The sequence below is a fragment of the Mesoplodon bidens genome, assembly GCF_964165515.1.
Source record: "Mesoplodon bidens genome assembly, chromosome: 3".
In the NCBI taxonomy this organism is placed as follows: Eukaryota; Metazoa; Chordata; class Mammalia; order Artiodactyla; family Ziphiidae; genus Mesoplodon; species Mesoplodon bidens.
In genome coordinates this window covers 142,770,497-142,788,402 of record NC_138178.1, presented here as the reverse complement: position 1 = coordinate 142,788,402, position 17,906 = coordinate 142,770,497, and the positions used below count along the sequence as shown (strand labels likewise).

General features: G+C 45.2%; 1 long non-coding RNA gene across 1 annotated transcript in view; it reads right to left on the bottom strand.

The window, feature by feature from the left end:
• Positions 1-15,430, bottom strand: part of LOC308614527 — a 32,664-nt gene extending 17,234 nt beyond the window's left edge. Inside the window, exons 1-3 of the long non-coding RNA XR_014015406.1 lie at positions 15,315-15,430; positions 6,677-6,832; positions 2,924-3,051 (exon numbers count right to left, since the gene is read on the bottom strand). This is a non-coding gene — a long non-coding RNA (uncharacterized lncRNA). The remainder of the gene's footprint in view (positions 1-2,923; positions 3,052-6,676; positions 6,833-15,314) is intronic.
• Between the last annotated feature and the right edge of the window lie 2,476 nt (positions 15,431-17,906).

Below are 17,906 nucleotides of genomic sequence, written 5' to 3'. Positions count from 1 at the left end.
GAGTCACCTTATATGGCCAAAAAAGGTGGGCCTTTGTTGATATAATTAAGGATCTTGAGGTGGAGAGAACATCCTGGGTTATTTGGGTGGGCCCTAAATACAATCACATGTGTGATTCAGGGGAGGCAGAAGGATATTTGCCAACAAACGAAAGGGAAGGCAATGTGGCCACAAGGCAGAGATTGGAGTGATGCGGCTGGAAGAGGCAAGGAACACATGATCCCCTAGAGCTCTGTGGAGCACAGCTATGCTGACGCCTTGACTTCAGCCTGGCAAACTGAATTTTTACTTCTGATCCCCGGAACCGTGAGCAAATAAATTTCTGGTGTTTTCAGTTATCAAGTTTCTGGTAATTTGCTATACTGCAGCCACAGGAGATGAAGACATCCCCCATCTCTTTCAGAATGAAAGCCTATAAAATCCTTCACAATCCAGCCCCTATTAACTTCCTGACTCCACTCCCCGCCCTGTCCCCACCCTTACCAGCTCTGGACACATTGGCCTTCTCCCTGTCCTTGTGTTTAAACAAACACAGCACCATCCCAGCACCCAAGGCCATCCATCTAGTAATTCCCTCAGCCTGATGCTTGGGAACCTTCCTCACTTCCTTCAGTCTTTACTCAGGTGAGGTCTCTCCAGACCACATCATTTAATACCTCTACCTGCTCTGCCCTTCACCTCCCACTCCTGACCCTCTGTATCCTGATCGGCTTTCTTCTTTTTCTAAGCACTCATGTCTTTCTAACCTGCAATGTAATTTACTTGTTTATTATTTACTTATCACTTATTATCCTCTTCCTCTGCTAGAATATAAGATTCACAAGGGCAGAGCTGATTGCCTATTTTGTTCTCTGCTATGTCTCAAGCATCTGGAATAGTGCTTGACACAGGCAAGCATTTAAACAATATGTGTTGAAAGCATGAGTGGATGTCCTCAGAGTTCCTTTGGTAATCCTCAGGGACACCCTTTTTTCTCCCCATCACCCACCTCTTTCCCTCCATGGCCTTCTCTATACTGGCAAAGCAAATAAACGTGGTAAGACACAGAATATCCAGCTCAAGATGGCAGAGAACAACTGGCTAGGTTAGTGAAAGCAAAATGTCAACTTTCTCCTCTGACACTTGTGGCCTTTTATTCACATTAATATGCAACACTCATGACCTAACAACGTTTTGATGATTAGCCTAGAGAATTGTTTATGCAGCAGGTAAAATAATTTTAGGCCATACATCTCAGATGTCCAAAGCATAATTTTAAAATTTCTCTTTAACTCTCTTGAGTTCCATTCTACATGGCATCAGAAAACACAGTCTCACCAATTCAGGATCAACTCAGTTACATCAGGGTTATTTCCTTTCCCCACTTTCCTTGGCATGGGCTGTATGCCTAGGGGGCTAACATAATTTTGAGGCATCAGGAGCTGCACTGTGGAGGTGCCTAGCCAAGCTGTTATTTCCTAAAATGCCCACCTTCTTTCTTGGTTCTCAGCAATTACAATTCATACTAAATCTATCAAGGACATCTTGTCCCAGTTAAGAGGCCAGATCCAAGTATCACACCTGTGCTACTCTTAGCCACAAGAGAGAACAACAGGCTGCCTCAGCTCGGCTGCCTGAGCACCTTGGTGATGTGAAAATATCCATGGAGCATCAACATAACCCAGGTACTGAGAGGGCAGTGCCCAAGTCTGAGAGTCCTGCCTTGAGAGATTATATTCTAGAAAGGGGAGCCAGGTCATAGACATGAAAACAAAATAAATGAAAAGGGGCGATGTGGGGTACTGTGGAGGGAGCCAGAGGTGGGGAAGATCTTTCTAAGGCATGGAATTTGAGTTGGAACAGAATGATGAGAAGGAAGCAGCCATGAAAAATTTTGGAGGAATGGATTTTCGATAGGAAGAAACAAAAGCACAAAGTCTCCAAAATAGGGATGAGTTTGGCCTTTGTGGTGGACTGAAAGAGGCTGAAGGAAGAGAGATTGGAGAGAGTCACAGGAGAGAGGTGGGCGTGACCAGATCAGATAGGCTATGATAAGGAGTTGACATTTTTTTCTAAGTGTAAAGAGATCCTGTGAAGCCATTTCTATACCATCTCTGCATCTCTCCAACTATGGCCTATGAGAAAATGTTGGTGGACCTTGTCTCCTTCCAGAGAACCAAAGGGAATCCTGGCACATATGCTGTTGACCCCCCAGGTCCCCAAATCTTCTGGTGTTTATGTTGCCCCACCCTTTGCTTAGTTGGGAGTAGGGGCGGGACACAGAGTTCCCACTTAGGGACATCCATCACATCTAACCATCTTGTCAGGAAAAACTGTGGAAGACTTTGGAAATAGACAAAATTGATTGCTGGGTGTCCTGTTTATACCACCCTTCTGATTCATCTTTCTTTGTCTAAAGCTATTTTACAACTCTGTCAAGATGTGGAATACTGGTAGTAAGTAATGCAAGTGATTCTTGCCCACAGAAATGCAAACTCTGTCCAGCAGAGAGGCAGTATGATTGCTGCCCTGTAGATATTGACCAGTTTGTATCTTTCTGTATTTATTTCAGCATTCCTTTTTTCTTTTTATTGAAATATAGTTGATTTACAATGTTATGTTAGTTTCAAGTGTACAGTAAAGTGATTCAGTTATATTTCAGCATCCTTGATGGCCTATAAATGTGCTTTTTGGAGTCTTCCTCTGAACAGTTGTAACATCTTACTAGTTTCATCATTAATAATGACATATGTTCATTTTATATTTGTATAAGGGTCATTTTATAAAAAAATATCCTTTGGAAAACTTCATCCCTGTATTCTTCTTCCTCTGGCAACTCTCTCTTGTTCTCTTGTTCTGAAAAATCACAGGTAAGACAGAAGTAGCTGGCACTCCCCTCTGTGTACAGAGGGAACAACTGGAGCTTGGAGAAAAGAAGACTTACCTTTGGTTTCCCGACTCCTGTTCTGGTGCTCCATGTAGGAAGGAGTACCTCCTCTATGAGTTCTTTAGAAAATGCATTGAAGTATTTTGGGCAAAGAGAAGAGATCTGTTCCCGGAGATATAAATGTCCTGCAATGCACAAAACAGTCCTCTAAAATGAAGATATCTTGCCCCAAATGTCAGGAGCACCCTGAGGGAGAAACATATAGGATGTTGCTCATGGATATGGGGGTCTTAATGACTGCCCCCCAAGAATCCTGCTGGGACCCATCTATTCATTTACCAAATCACTAAACTAGAGCTAGCTTAATGGTAATATTTCCCCTCTGGCATGCAAAAATGTTTATGGCCTTCAATAAAGACTTCTCTTTAAATATATTGTTTTAAACTTCAGAATCCTCCAGTAAGAATTATGTTCTCATTTTGATTAAGATTCACATTTTAATGTGGCAATAAAAACAAGTGAGATTGTCTCATTGAAAAGGATCCTATTTAGTTAATTATCAGTCCCCATGCCACAAATCACTGCGTTGGGTTTCCTGTATCCAAAGAAGTCTGCTATTTCTCCCTCTCCTCACATGAGTCACATGAGCCTGTATTGATGAGTAGAGCTGGGGCTAGAGGTGATGGGGAAGGGAGAGTAGGAAAGAGTTACCTTCCCTATAATGTGCAGCCCCCCAAAAGCCCAGCCATGTACACATCAATTCAGGAGGCAGTGTTGTAAATGGGCAGTGTCCAGATTTTAGGGTCAAATCTTGAACCCCAGCTCTGCCATCTACCAGCTCTGTGACCTCAGGCACGTTATTTAATGTTTCTAAATCTCCAGTCCCCTCCCACCCACCCCCATACAGGTTACAAGGATGCTATATCAACCTCCTGGCTTTGTTTTGAAAATTAAATTAGGTAATGGATTTGAAGAAGCTGGCACCAAAAAAGCAGGCAATAAATGCTGGCTCTTTCCCCAGTAAAGGCTGACAACCTTGAGAAGCATCCAGCATGATGTGCCTGATGCTTCCAGAGGTCATCAGAACTACAGGCAAAATATCCAGGTGACTGGGAACAGACAAGCAGGCATCAGAGGGTTAGGGATTCAGGCAAGATTCTGAGCAGCAAGGAGCAAGGTCTCAGAGGCCAAATGAAGTCAAAAGCTACACAGAGAATGAGTTATTGACACACAAGTGAAGAACAAGAGTGGGGTTTGTTATTAACCTGCTTAACTTCTGGAGGAGTGGGGGTGGGTTCTGGACCAAGACCAGGAAGGCTAGAGACTACAGGGCTTCTTTGCTTGAGAAGGAAAGTGGGGTGGGCGGGGTCAAGGACTGCCAGGCAGAGGCAAACCAAATAAGAAGTCCCTCTGCAGGGCCCTTTGGCAGAAAGCATGGTCTGCCCTTAAGTAGACTTTGCTTTCCCAGCCTTTTCCACCCTCAGTGTAAACTGGTAGTGCTGAGGGCAGTCCTGACTATCCATGATGGCAGCTGTGATGAATCAATCAATGATTCAAACGTCAGTTCAGGGGGAGCCTTTATGCCCTGGCAATTATGTGGATAGCTTTGGAGATTTCAAATGGATTTTATCTCTGGTGTTAACCCCGAACAATTGGTAGTGGCTGCCTGGAACATCGTCTTGAGAAATATTTCGAAGGTCATATTTGGGAAGAATGCTATGATTGATTATTTATGTCTGCCAAGGGCTTAGAAATGATGAGTAGAAGCATACTTGCTACCTTTTAGCTGACAGTAATGCAGCCAATTCCTCCTAGCTAATATGCAGCTGGAGCATGCCTATGAGATGTTGGTGGAGGATTTTACTCATTCATGTATTCATTTATTCAGCATCCCCATAATAGCCACCATGAGCAGCACTCCCGCACTGGAGAAAGTGAGGATATGTGTAGGAAGAAGTTCCAGAGACTCTCAGAGCTATTTTGCAAGCTCAAGAATGCCTTGGCTCCTCATTTAGATTCAACATCAGCAAATAACCCCTGGAAAGTAGAAATTCTTATTATCATCCCAATTTTGCAGCCTAGAAAACTGAGGTTCATCTCAGTTTTGGAGGCAACTGGTTTAATAATTTCTACTGTAATAATGGTTATATCCTCAAATATACAGTCTTTTGCATCTTTCACTGAAGGCCCAAAAAAGGACAAGATCATGTGCGTACGAAGACATTTGCCCTCTGTGTTATTTAAAAGCAGCCTTCCTGACACATTGGCCAGCCCTCCGCCAAGCTCTGAGCATTACCTGAACTCAGGGAATGTGTATTCAGTGAATTGGCCCATATTTTATCTCCCTACAAAATGGCTATTTAAATATCCCTTGAGTATGCACTTTCTGAATCATTAAGGCCTCAGGGTGCATCAATTACACTAATTTGGGAAAGTGATCAAATTCATGCAGGGCTGTTATTTTTAAAGAAAAGACATTTCAGTATATTGATGGGGAATTGGTGTCCGGAGTATATAGATTCCCAGTTATCTCCTGTCATGGTAGGAATCCATTGGTTTCCTTTAAGAGATGGAGAACACATTATGCCTGGTATTAACAAAGATCAATTTCAGTAAAGGAAGGCATTCAGAACAAGGGAATTGAACCAAGCTGGGAATAAATGACAATGTTTGAAGCGATAAGGGATAAGTCATGCTGGGACTCCCAGTTCTCGTATAAATGATGATTAAATGGAATTTTTGTCCCTGCCTTTTGCTAAAGGTGATATTTCTTTACCGTAAAGTATAACATATATATTTTGGCATTGTCGGTGAAGTATGCACTTAATAATTGGGCTTCTTAAAGATTTCAGAGCTCTTCGGTTTTAATGTGAAGGGAAGGTCTTATCTTTGCTGCCAACTCATTTCTACTCTTCAGACCGAAGCGACAGTCTTTTATAAGAATTTGGCTTTGGGTGTTATCTTTCAAGAAAATGTATTCCAAACGTCAATGCAGTGAATAGAGCTACAAAACCATCATGAGGATAATATGGAAGATTTGAGAAATAGTAAAGATAAGCTCTCTGCTAAGATGTGAGATGCAAGGAAAGAAAAAAAAAAAAAAGATGAGGTGAAGAGGAACAACACTGGTGCAGGATTTCTATCAGTGTCTCTAAGGAAAAAAATCAAGCTAAACCAGACCTTTTCTATTTCCCTGTGAACAAAGTTCTTTGGGGTCCATAAAAGCTAGTTAGTTATTTAAACAGATGAGAAAGTGAAAGCCCAGGGAGGTAGTGTGACTCACAGTGTCCCTTCCTTTTGGCTTTTAGGTGTGTCTTGGTAGCTAAATTTTCATTTTAAGAGGATATTTAGGAAATTTTCATTTTTAAAAGAAACACTGTTCCAATTCTTTCCATTGTGTGTGTGTGTGTGTGTGTGTTTGATGGTGGTAATTGACTTTTGAATATGTACCAAAACCTTTCACCATGATTGGACACCAAAAGTTCTAACTTGGAACTAAATTGGATGCTTAGTTTCTGATCCCATGTTGCTTGGGGATAGTATGGCAAGGATGCAAAAAGCACATTTTCACATAGAATCGTTCAGAGGCCAGGCAAGAACAAGAGAAACAGTTACATAAGAATATTAGTTTTGATTCATCAAGTAATAGCTCTTCCCTTCCCAGAACCCCCCTAGACAGAGAAGACTGGGAGGTGAAAAGAGAGAAGAGTTGATCTACCTGAGGGCTGGCACTTACGACATCTCCAGCTCAGACACAGAGTTGTAGAGGAGCCAAGACCTAAATCAGGAGAAAATAACTGAGACCCTCACCTTTTTTTGTATTTTTGTCCATTTCATCTCTTTTTCCATGCTAACCTCTAGGTAGGTACTTTTAAGGACTTATGCCAGTATGAGGAGGTTGATTGGGAGCCAGGATTCTCAATCCCAGGGTTTTCCTTAGCAGGGAAGGGGCTGTCATCCTGACACCTGGAATTAGAGGTCTAAGTGAGGCTTCGTGAAGCTTTCTTCGTTGTGAGATGTTTCCAGCATGGTGGTTACCAGGAGGGGTGGGCAGTGCTTATTAATGGAGAATACACAAAACGTAGTCCACAGGCCTGGGCTCTGATTACAGCACTGCTTTAGCAGCTCCATGTTCTCTGGCAAAATCTGTTTCCTGACATTAGGCTAGTTGACCTCAAAGTCCACAAGGACAGGTCATCTAACAGCTCAGTCCAGACCCCTCACTCCTCTCTTCCCCTCTACCTTGTCCAATAACTGCCATGGCCACACCCTGAACCAGGCCACACCCCTCCCTCTCCCTTCATCCTGCCTTAAACTTGGAATTTCCACTCTTGGCCATTTCTCTACTTCTCCCACATATCACCAGTCCCACCAGACATGCTCTTCCATCCTTCAAGATCTCCAGTTCCTGACTCTTCTGGGCATCCCAGTCCATCAGTGCTTTCTGGCTTTCCCTCCTTTGCTACCATTATGTTTTTCACTGGTAGTCACTTCACTAAGGCTCTTCCCAATCCCCTCCACTGCCTCCTGAGCTGTCACCCCTCCACTGATAATCAGCACCCTGACAATCCCAACTCTGGGTAAATCCAACCACCCACTTCTTCAAGTCCTGCTGCTTAGTGGTGCCCATGAAAGCCCAATGTGGTGTCATCCTTATGAGTTAAAGACACCAATCCCGGGCTTCCCTGGTGGTGCAGTGGTTGGGAGTCCGCCTGCCTAATGCGGGGGACACGGGTTCGTGCCCTGGTCTGGGAAGATCCCACATGCCATGGAGCAGCTGGGCCTGTGAGCCACAATTGCTGAGCCCACACGCTACAACTGCTGAGGCCCGTGTGCCTGGAGCCCGTGCTCCGCAACAGGGGACGGCACTGCAGTGGGAGGCTCACGCACCGTAGCGAAGGGTGGCCCCTGCTCGCCGCAACTGGAGAAATCCCGCGCGCAGCGGCGGAGACCCAATGCAGCCAAAAATAATAAAATAAATAAATTTAAAAAAAAAAAAAAAAAGACACCAATCCCTTAGTGCCTGAAACTTTTTGGTCTGGTTCCAAAATGACTCATTTAAATATCACCACTCTCTTCAGTCGCTGTACCCCATCACTATTCCTAGTTTCCATCACCTCATTTGTAGCAGATGTCTTGGCTTTCTGTTTCCTGAGAAGAACATCAGTAGGGCAGTTCCTAAACTATCCTAAAGTTTCCTGGAGTCTGAATGACCTGAACTGTGAGACCAGAGGGCAGTTCAGATGAGTGTAGCAAGAGCTAGAGGGAAGATAGGCCGAGCCATAGCAGAAGATGGGAAACCAACTGGATAGTCAAGGTGGGTTCCCATGCACGATGTCCTGAGGCTGGGGCAGCAGGATTTGTTTAGATCCTCTTCAAGAGGATTATATCTGTGCCTCATTGAACCTCTAGTTCATTTCAAGTCTCAGCTAAAGACTTTAGTGTCTTCTCTGGATGAAATTCTTCAGTTGTCCAAATCACAAATAATTTTGCCCTGAAAGGCATTTTTGGATATAGAGTGAAAGATGCTGCATAATAAAGTTGTATTCTTTATACTGAGTTAGGCTGAGACAGCCCATCTCCGATATTTTGTAACTCAAATAGAGCTCTCACCCAATTATCTTCCCTTTTGTTTTCATCATCTGACTTCCCAGCAGGTATAGAATTTTAGCCTGGAGAAAGATTTTTGGTCAGGTGTTCTGCTCAAGGCATGGAATTGTGAAGAGACTGACAGACTGGGGTATGCAGAGTTGAGTGGCCCTCTTATGGTTAGCTTTGCTGCCCCACCGTTACTTTGTTTTTACACTGCTTATTTTTGGTGGTTGACAGAATCCCCAAGCAGGGTGAAGAAAGTAATGACCCAGAGCAAGGAGCACCTGCTCATTTTACTTCTCTTAGTCATAAGATTTTGACATCTTTTGGCTCTTCTCTAATGCAGGAAGATAATCAATAGCAAGTTATGTTTTAGGCGCAGTTCTTGGGAATCAATTTCATATTATGGAAAAAGCTTGATGCACAAACAGGCCAACGAGAAGGGCTTTGTTCTGCATAAAATTCCTAGGCGAAATACAGTTGTTGAGTCTTTCTCTAGGCAGTGGCAAGGGCATGTGTAGTGAGAGAAAGATTATGAAGTGGATAAAAGAAAGTTTATAAAAAAGTGAGTCAGAGCTTCTATCCCACCTTTAACTCAATCAGCAACGTGAAACTCCAGTTGGATCACTGGGCCTCCTTTCTTAAAGGCTGAATAAGAGCTAGGATGGGGAACAGATAATGGGGTAGTGGTCAGTGGGCAAATGGACCCATCACTAAAGGCAAGAGCTATTGGTCAGTGGGAGAGCTGCAGGCCAGGGCTTCTCTTTTTTTTTGATTGTCATATGGAATTTTTTTTTTTTTTTTTTTGCGGTACATGGGCCTCTCACTGTTGTGGCCTCTCCTGTTGAAGAGCACAGGCTCTGGACGCGCAGGCTCAGCGGCCATGGCTCACGGGCCTAGCCACTCCGTGGCATGTGGGATCTTCCCAGACCGGAGCACGAACCCGTGTCCCCTGCATCGGCAGGCGGTACTCTCAACCACTGTGCCACCAGGGAAGCAGGGCTTCTCTTAAGATATATTTATCTAACCATTGATTTAAGTTTCAAAAACAAACAAAAAAAGACACAACCCTCTTTAATTGAGTTTATATTCTTTAATAAGCCAAAATGTTTGTTATTTACAGAAACCTGGACAAATTATTCTGGGATAAAATTTACCAAATTTTGTTTTGTTGGTAAATATCTTTATCTGTTAGGTTAGTTGATTTATAAGAGTTACATTCACCTACTTCCAAAAGAGGGTTTAAGGGAAAACAACCAAAAGGTATGTGCAGTGGCATTTTCCACCTCCTACCCCCTTGGGTTTTTTTGAAGTAGAACTGAGTTCCTTGTTCAGAGTGACCCCAAGTGACCCTTTGTCCATGGCAAGCCTAGAGGTAGTAACGGCTTCTGGGTTCCTCAGCATGCCTGCTGTTTCCCTTGACCCTGTCCGTACCTTTAAGAAGGCTCTTTATTGGCATGTCCTCATTGAATTCTGTTTCTTGCTGAGACTGTTGTTGCTATACTCTCCAACATGCTGGTAAAATTATAATAACAGCTATTCTTGGACCATATACCATACATGGTATACCATATACCAACTTATTTAAACAAACAAACGAACAAACCTAGCTCTGGTGTGGTGCTTTGCACTTACTTGTTGTGACGTTTGTTGAATCTTTCATGCATGCTGCATCCCTGGGTGGTGTAAACATCATCTATCCCATCTCACAGGAAAGGAAATGGAGTCGCTGGGAGTTCAGGAATTTCTTCAAGGTCCATGACTAACTGGGGTTAGGGTGGTCAAGATCTCAGGCCTCCAGCACTCTCTTCTGGCCCAGATTGTTCTGACCCGCCAGCAGCCAAAGGGAAGTGGATCCTTTGCTTGATGATTCACTCTTCATCAGTTTCTAAAGACTTGAGAGAAATGTTCCTGTCTAAGGGCCATCCTTAGCATCACTTCCAACTTCAAAATAACAGGCTTCCTTTCAAGACCATGTGGTGCTCTCCTTCCCCTTTATCTCCCCATGGAAATCGCTGCTGCTTTTACAAATCGTCAACCTTTTACATTAGGTTCTGTTTCAAAGATCTTTCAGAAATCCTGACTGGAAAGGGCAGCCTGGGTTTAGCAAAGGAAAAGAGTTTCTCATTTAATCATTTCAAGTATGTTTCTCTCTTTCTCTGTCTTGCTCTCTGCCTGTTTCCCTGTTTCTGTGTCCCTTTCTCTTTCCTCCTTTCTTCATGCCTTCTTTTCATAAGAGGCCTTGTGGGACAGTCCTTGCGTGTTGAGGCTCCCAGAAACCACTAACAGTGGGAAGCCATTGCCAGCTCTAGGCCTGTGACCAGAGCCCAGAGACCTGTGGTCATGGAGGCATGACTGCTTGGCCCCTGCCGGAACTATGGTACTGATGCAGGGAGAGAACAGGGAAGAAATACTCGAGTCTCTCTCTCTCCTCTCACCTTCTGATCTCCTGCTGGTGCTTCCCATTGACCAAGACCAACTGTAGGCCAGAGGGCAAGGGAACCTGGGTGATGCAGCCTGAGGGGTAGCCTTTGGGCAAACAGCAGGGTAGAGATGGACAGAGAGTGGGCAATGTTGGGGGGCTGGGTGGGAACAAATAGAAAATAGCCAACATAGGAATGACCCTACCTATTGACAGCAGTGAGACTGGTTAGTGGGGTGAGTGAAAGGTATTTTAGTTCATTACTTTAGCCCTCCCACTGCCGTCTCCAAAATAGTGTTGATTCCTTTCTTGATGAGTTTTAGGAGCAAGATCCTATGTGTCACTCTCAGGACATTTCTGTTTTCTTCACTCTCTCTGCACCTGTGCCTTGTGCCCTGTTGGCTGGAAAAATCTATGGATGACTTGACTTTTCTCTTTAGTGAAGTGGAATTGAGAGTCGCCTCTCCTTCTTTCTCCAACATTCTTCTCCTCTGCTGAGTGGTAAAGAGGAAGACCAATTTCCATGAATAGGCCCCCGAACAAGCCATGGCAGAAGACTACTCAAAAGGCAACCCTTGCTTCCATACATCTGTCAGTCACCTGCTATAAGATATACTCTTACCATGAAACTAATAAAATTTAATCATCAGTACCCACCTTCCAACACACATAGGTCCCCCATGAGGGCCTAGACATTTCATATTCATAATGTTGTGTTCTTTTTCTTGAAGAGGGCCCTCATATTGTATAAACTTTAAGGCCCACAAGCCTGGACCTGTCCCTTCCTCTGTATCTTTGTCACAGAAGATACCTTTTCTACCCATGACTGGCCTGGCAGTGTTTGCAGAATCCAAAGCAGAGGTAATTAATATACAATAGATCTACTGACAGAGACTCCTAAGACATATGGTCCAGTCAATGGGCCTCCACAAAGGAGCAATTACAAGGTGTCACTGCATCCTAATAAAGCTGTGGCAGCGACACAGTGACATGGATGACAAAGGCAGGCTGCTGGGGACCGACCAGTCACAAGCAAAGCTCTGGTGCTCTGCAGTTTAATACACCTCATGTGTGACAGCTGCAGGGCAGTCACCTCTTCTGCTGGCCAACTTGCACACCTGCTTTCTGGGGAGGTGTGGTGAGGAGAGCAAGGGCAGGCCTGCTCTGCTAGCCTTTCCAGAACATAACCTGGTTCAGGCTGCAGAGAAGACAGCAGGGGCTTTGCACCTGGGCATATTTGTGGATGCCAGCCCAGGACACTGTGCCCTGGGTTGGGTCACAGAGATGGAGCTGTGGTTCATTAGTTCCGTCCCTGGCTGACACTGCCAAGCCCTGGGTTAAGTCCCGGCCAGCCTGCAATGCCTCGTGCTGTTGGCTTCAAGATGCAGAAGGCTTAATGCTGATCCTTCCCTCCTCAGAAAAACCAGCCAAAGACCCCTTCTAGATGAAGAAACAGCAGTAGGTATTAAAGGAAAAGCCATTAACGTCTTCTTTGTATTGATTTATCATTTCAGGACTTACTGGGCCCTTATTTAGAGACAGAAGGAAAGAGAGAGCAGAGGGATGGAGGAGAAAGGAAGAGGGAGTGAAAAAATATGGTCTGTATAAAGGGGATTAGGAACAAAGGCTCTGGAGGGTTTGATCCCAGCGACTCTACCAGCCCTATGACCTTGGGCAAGAAAAAACCTCTCTGGGCCTATAGTGTTCTAATTTTGTAGAATAGGAATAAAAATAGTACCTACTCCCTGGGGCAACTGTGAGGATTAGATGGGTTAACACATGTAAACCCTTAGAGCTGTTCCTTGCACACAGGAAGAGCTCGGGTAACACTGACTAATGCTACTGTATAGGCACTGGCATAACATCTCAGGCTAGGAGCACCATCTTTGTCGGATAAAGCTATGACTTTGCATACAAAGGACTAGAGCCCTGAGCTTGCCAGCCACAGGGCCTTGGTCCCTTGACTTCTCCCCTCAGCATCCTCCATTTATAAAGTAAGGATGCTGATAATCTCTGCCTCACCAAGTTAGTTCTAAGAATAAAATGAGCTGGGCATCACGCCTGAGCTTCTATTCTCTGCGTAGGACAATGGAATGGTGGTATTTATGGGGAAATCATAAAATCACTCAGATGCTTCAGGTTTGCTTGCCTTATTGGCTTCTGCATGAGCCTCCGTCAGCACCCTTGTTCCATCTCCTGAGGTCAGCGTTGCCTTCAGGGATGGTCAAAGCCCCTGAGAAAAGCCAGTCCTCTCTGCACAGCCCGAGGGATTCCATCCAGGAGTGAGGTCCCTTCAGCACCACCACTCCTCTCGGGGGGGATATGCCGAGGACCAGCCAGAGTTCTGGCTTCATGAGGCACTTAACCCACTGGCACGGCTGGTCCATGGGCTGCCCAGGCAGCTGGGCCGTGAGGAGGGCAGGGAGTGGCATCTGTGCTCACGGCCTCGAGGACGAGGACAAGCCCGCCCTGGCACATGTTCTGCCTGCTCCTTTCCAGCTGGCAGCTCTGCTTCATGAGCTGCACTCAGAGCCACAGTGAACGGGGCTTTGATGGGCAGAGATATTAGCACTCCGTTTTCATTACGCCTCCTAGCGTTTCCCCTACTGCTTCCCTTTCTCTTTACCTGTCAGTGCTATTAGGGTCGCCCAAATACCAAATGGTGATGAGTAAATTTAACTACTGTGAATGGGGATGAATATCGGGCTGGTTGGAAAACAAAGGTCATTAGTCTTTCTTGTGTCAGCTGAGCAGGATTTTCTGCCCTTGCCTTGTTGGGAGCTCAGGCAGTGCCTCGGATCTGAGATTTGCTGATGTCTGGGCGAAACCTAATTTCTAACATCTGGTGCAGAGAGCCCATTCGGGAAAGGCAAAGAACAACTTGTCAGAAGCTCCCAGTGTGAGTTCAGCAATGTGAGAAGAGAAGGGAGAGAAGAAATGCACCCAACCGGTCCAGGTAGCTCTGAGCACATGGGAACCAGCAGGAGAGGGGTTGGGTGAGGGAAGGAGACCATCTTCTGTAGAAATCACTCCTGATGCTTCTCAGGACCAGTGTTGTAACGTAGAACTGTTCTCTGAGAATGAGGAGGGATCTCTCAGAGACAAGAGAAGATCCTTTAAGAAGGTTCTGTTGGTGGTGATCTCTCCTGACATTTGTCTGAAAGTGTTTTTTCTTTTCCTGTATTCTCAAAAGATGTTTTCACAGGGTGGACTGTTCTCGATTCTCAGCCTTTTGGAGCTAGCATCCCTCCCCTTTCTGGCTCCTGTTGTTGCTACTGAGGGGCTAAAATGTCCATCAGCTGTTGTTCCTATGATCTGAGTTTCCTCTCTGGCTGTTTTTAATACCTGCTCTTTGCCTTTGGTTTAAAAGCAGTTTCACTACAGCGGTGTGTCAATATGTGGATTTCTTTTTATTATCCTGCTTGGTGTTTGTTGCAATTCCAAATCTGGAAAATCCTCAGCCTTTATTCTTCAAATATTGCCTCATCCCATTTTCTGTGTTATCTCTCTCAGGAGCTCCCCCTTTTTTTTTTTTTTTTTTGCGGTACGCAGGCCTCTCACTGCTGTGGCCTCTCCCGTTGCGGAGCACAGGCTCCGGACGCGCAGGCTCAGCGGCCATGGCTCACGGGCCTAGCCGCTCCGCAGCATGTGGGATCTTCCCGGACCGGGGCACAAACCCGTGTCCCCTGCATTGGCAGGCAGACTCTCAACCACTGCGCCACCAGGGAGGCCCAGGAGCCCCTCTTAAATCTGTATTTGGCCTTCTCTCTCCTCCACACCCTCCTGTTCTCAGGCCCTTATCTATGAAAATCCTAGGAGCCTGGGGTTGACGTATGTTCCTCTAGAGAACATTTGTACTTGCTTCTGCCATCTGCCAGCAGTGCTTTCAACACTGGACCGCTTTGAACTAATTTCTCATTAATCAATCTCAGCACTTTTCGGTATTTACGGATAGTGTGAATTCCAGCTGCAAACCTGCATGGGAACAGGCCAGTGGATGCACATATTTGGGAGAGATTTTTTCTTTTTCCAAGGGCCAAGGCAGAGACAGACAAGTTTGTGCCTTTGTGAAGCAGAATTTTTTCCTCCTGTATCCTTTTGCTGAGGGTGTAGCATGTAGGGGCTCCCTGCCCTTCCGACTCTCCACCTCCCCAATATGGCCAGGAAACTCGAGGCACTAGAATGGATGATGGGGGTCAAAACCCTTGAGGGCAGCTGCTGTCTTCCATGGCCACTTTATTTTTACATTGTGAGTCTTTCACCACTGCCCTAAGGGTTCTGAATTTTTGAAACATTTTATTCAGCCTTTTACTTTGTTGCTATGTGTTTGTTTATTTGGGAGTGGAGAGGATTTCAGGATTTCTAGTCCAGTGTATCTCCAGAAATGGAAGTCCACATCTCCGTATTCATAAATCCCATCTGTGAAGAACTTACCAGCTTCTCCGTCTCTTGATCCTCCTTCTGTTCTCTGTAGGCCTGCGTGTGAGTAGTTGAAGTGATCTTTCCTCTTGGCTGGGACACACGCTCACCACACAGGAGGCAGAGAGGCAATCTCCTATAGTGTGGGAAGAAAATACTATGTTAGAACTTCTGCTTGTACATTTATCTCATACATTGCTTAGCTTCCATGTTTTGTATATGCTTTACCATGTGCACATTATATTAGTAGATGAGCACATGCTTACAATGTATTAATAAATATATACACATTTTTAAACTGAGAGGGGTGTGTAATCATGAGAGTTTGGAGACTCCACTACATTTTTAAAGCCATGGGAAGCCATTGTCTGCATTCTTAGGACTTTTATAGCTGGAGAGAAAACATCCAGAGCTTTGCACACATTTGAACTCTACTTCTTCAGACCAAAACCAAAAGGTCTGGCAGAGGTTAGGAAAACAGACTGGGTATCCCAGGGCACTGGGGGAGGTAATGTGCTTGCTAGGCCCACGGCTGGAAGCCTGTGGCTGACTGTCGAATGGACCCATTACTAAGTCTCATTTCTGCTCTTCTGCTATAGTCCATATTTTCTCATTTCAGCAGTTCTCTCTACTGCATAACATGATTTTCCACAGTTTTTGAATCACCCTATGGACACCACAAAAGTTTAGTTTCTCTGTTTAAAGAAAAGAAATAGAACTGACATAAATGTATATGTATATATATATATATATATATATATATATCACCACCTAAAAAACCAATTGACATTTTATAGCCCCAGATCACCACTGTGAGCTCTCCTCCAAGTACCTTGCCAGGGGCTGTGTCTGCACTGAGCTCCCACTGCGCTTCCAGCTCCCCATGCTGCGTGTTCCTCTGCCTGTCTGTCTGCTTTCCTTGTCTGTGTTATGTTCTCAGGCCTCTGAGAACACATTTCGTCCTGGCAGTGGACACAACTGATCAGGGTTCAAGGAAACCACCTGGCTGAATGACCCCCTACATGCAACCCCCTCAGTGAAAGGAGAGAGGAGGAAAAAATTCTGTTTCACAAGGACACAAGCAAGGTCATTTGTAGGCTACAAACAGGAGTTAGAGAGTCAGACCTTTCTTCCCCATTTTGAAACTGGGTTCCAGCCTTGAAGTACTTTTCTTTTTTTTTTTTTTTTTTTTTTTTTTTCTTTTTGCAGTATGCGGGCCTCTCACTGTCGTGGCCTCTCCCGTTGCGGAGCACAGGCTCCGGACGCGCAGGCCCAGTGGCCATGGCTCACGGGCCCAGCCGCTCCGCGGCATATGGGATCCTCCCAGACCGGGGCACGAACCCGTATCCCCTGCATCCGCAGGCGGACTCTCAACCACTGTGCCACCAGGGAGGCCCTGAAGTACTTTTCTGATGATGATTCCAGGACCCTCAATTCACAACATGACCCCACATGAGTCCTGTCGCAGGAAAGTGCTCAGTCTGGGGCTATTTACTGTTTACAGTCATAGAAGATATAGAAGGCTTAGATGATAAATATTATAAAATGTGTGTGGATAAATTGGTATAATCCACAGATTTCATACAGTCATAGGAAAGCTTTTAGACACAGAATTGTGATACTCTGGTTTACTAATTTGGAGGAACCATGGCACAAACGAACAAGAACGTTTGTGTTATAATGCTGTGTAACACACCATCACCGCCATCACACAGACACACAAATTGTGCACATGTCATAACTGGGTCACTCCCCAAGTCATTCAAAGCTGAAGCTGGTGTCATTGTTTCTCAGAATCTTTGAGAACTCTGGTTCCATTATTGTGGATGGAAACAGGTTTAGACTGCTCTGTGCCAACGGGCATTATTACCTCCTGTGCGGTCAAGTGAAACAAACTGGGTCTCCAAATAAGCCTGTGTTTTCCAAACTAACAGCCCTCCCTGGTTTATATTTTCTCCTTGAGAAAGATATTTTTTAAAAGCCTATTTCACAGAATCAGTTTTAGTGGGCCCTTTAAAGTGAGAGGTGAGCTGGAGGAAGTTCAGTTTGTTTTAACAACTCCAGCTTATTGAAGCAAGCATTAGCGTATCATGTCCCCATATGGCAGTCATTAGAGACAGGGGAAACTGGAGAAGATTATTGCTCTGAGACAGCTAGTAAAAGAAACTGAAGACATTTTTATGGGACCTAAAGATAGTGCCAATAGGGCTTCCCTGGTGGTGCAGTGGTTAAGAATCTGCCTGCCAATGCAGGGGACACGGATTCGAGCCCTGGTCCAGGAAGATCCCACAGGCCATGGAGCAACTAAGCCCATGCGCCACAACTACTGAGCCTGCGCTCTAGAGCCTGTGAGCCACAACTACTGAACCCACATGCCACAACGACTGAGCCTGCACTCTGGAGCCCGTGAGCCACAACTACTGAAGCCCATGCAGCTAGAGCCCGTGCGCCGCAACAAGAGAAGCCATCTCAATGAGAAGCCCGCGCACTGCAAGAAAGAATGGGCCCCACTCGCCGCAACTAGAGAAAGCCCGTGTGCAACTAGAGAAAGCCCGTGCGCAGCAACGAAGACCCAACACAGCCAAAAATAAATAAATTAATTAAATA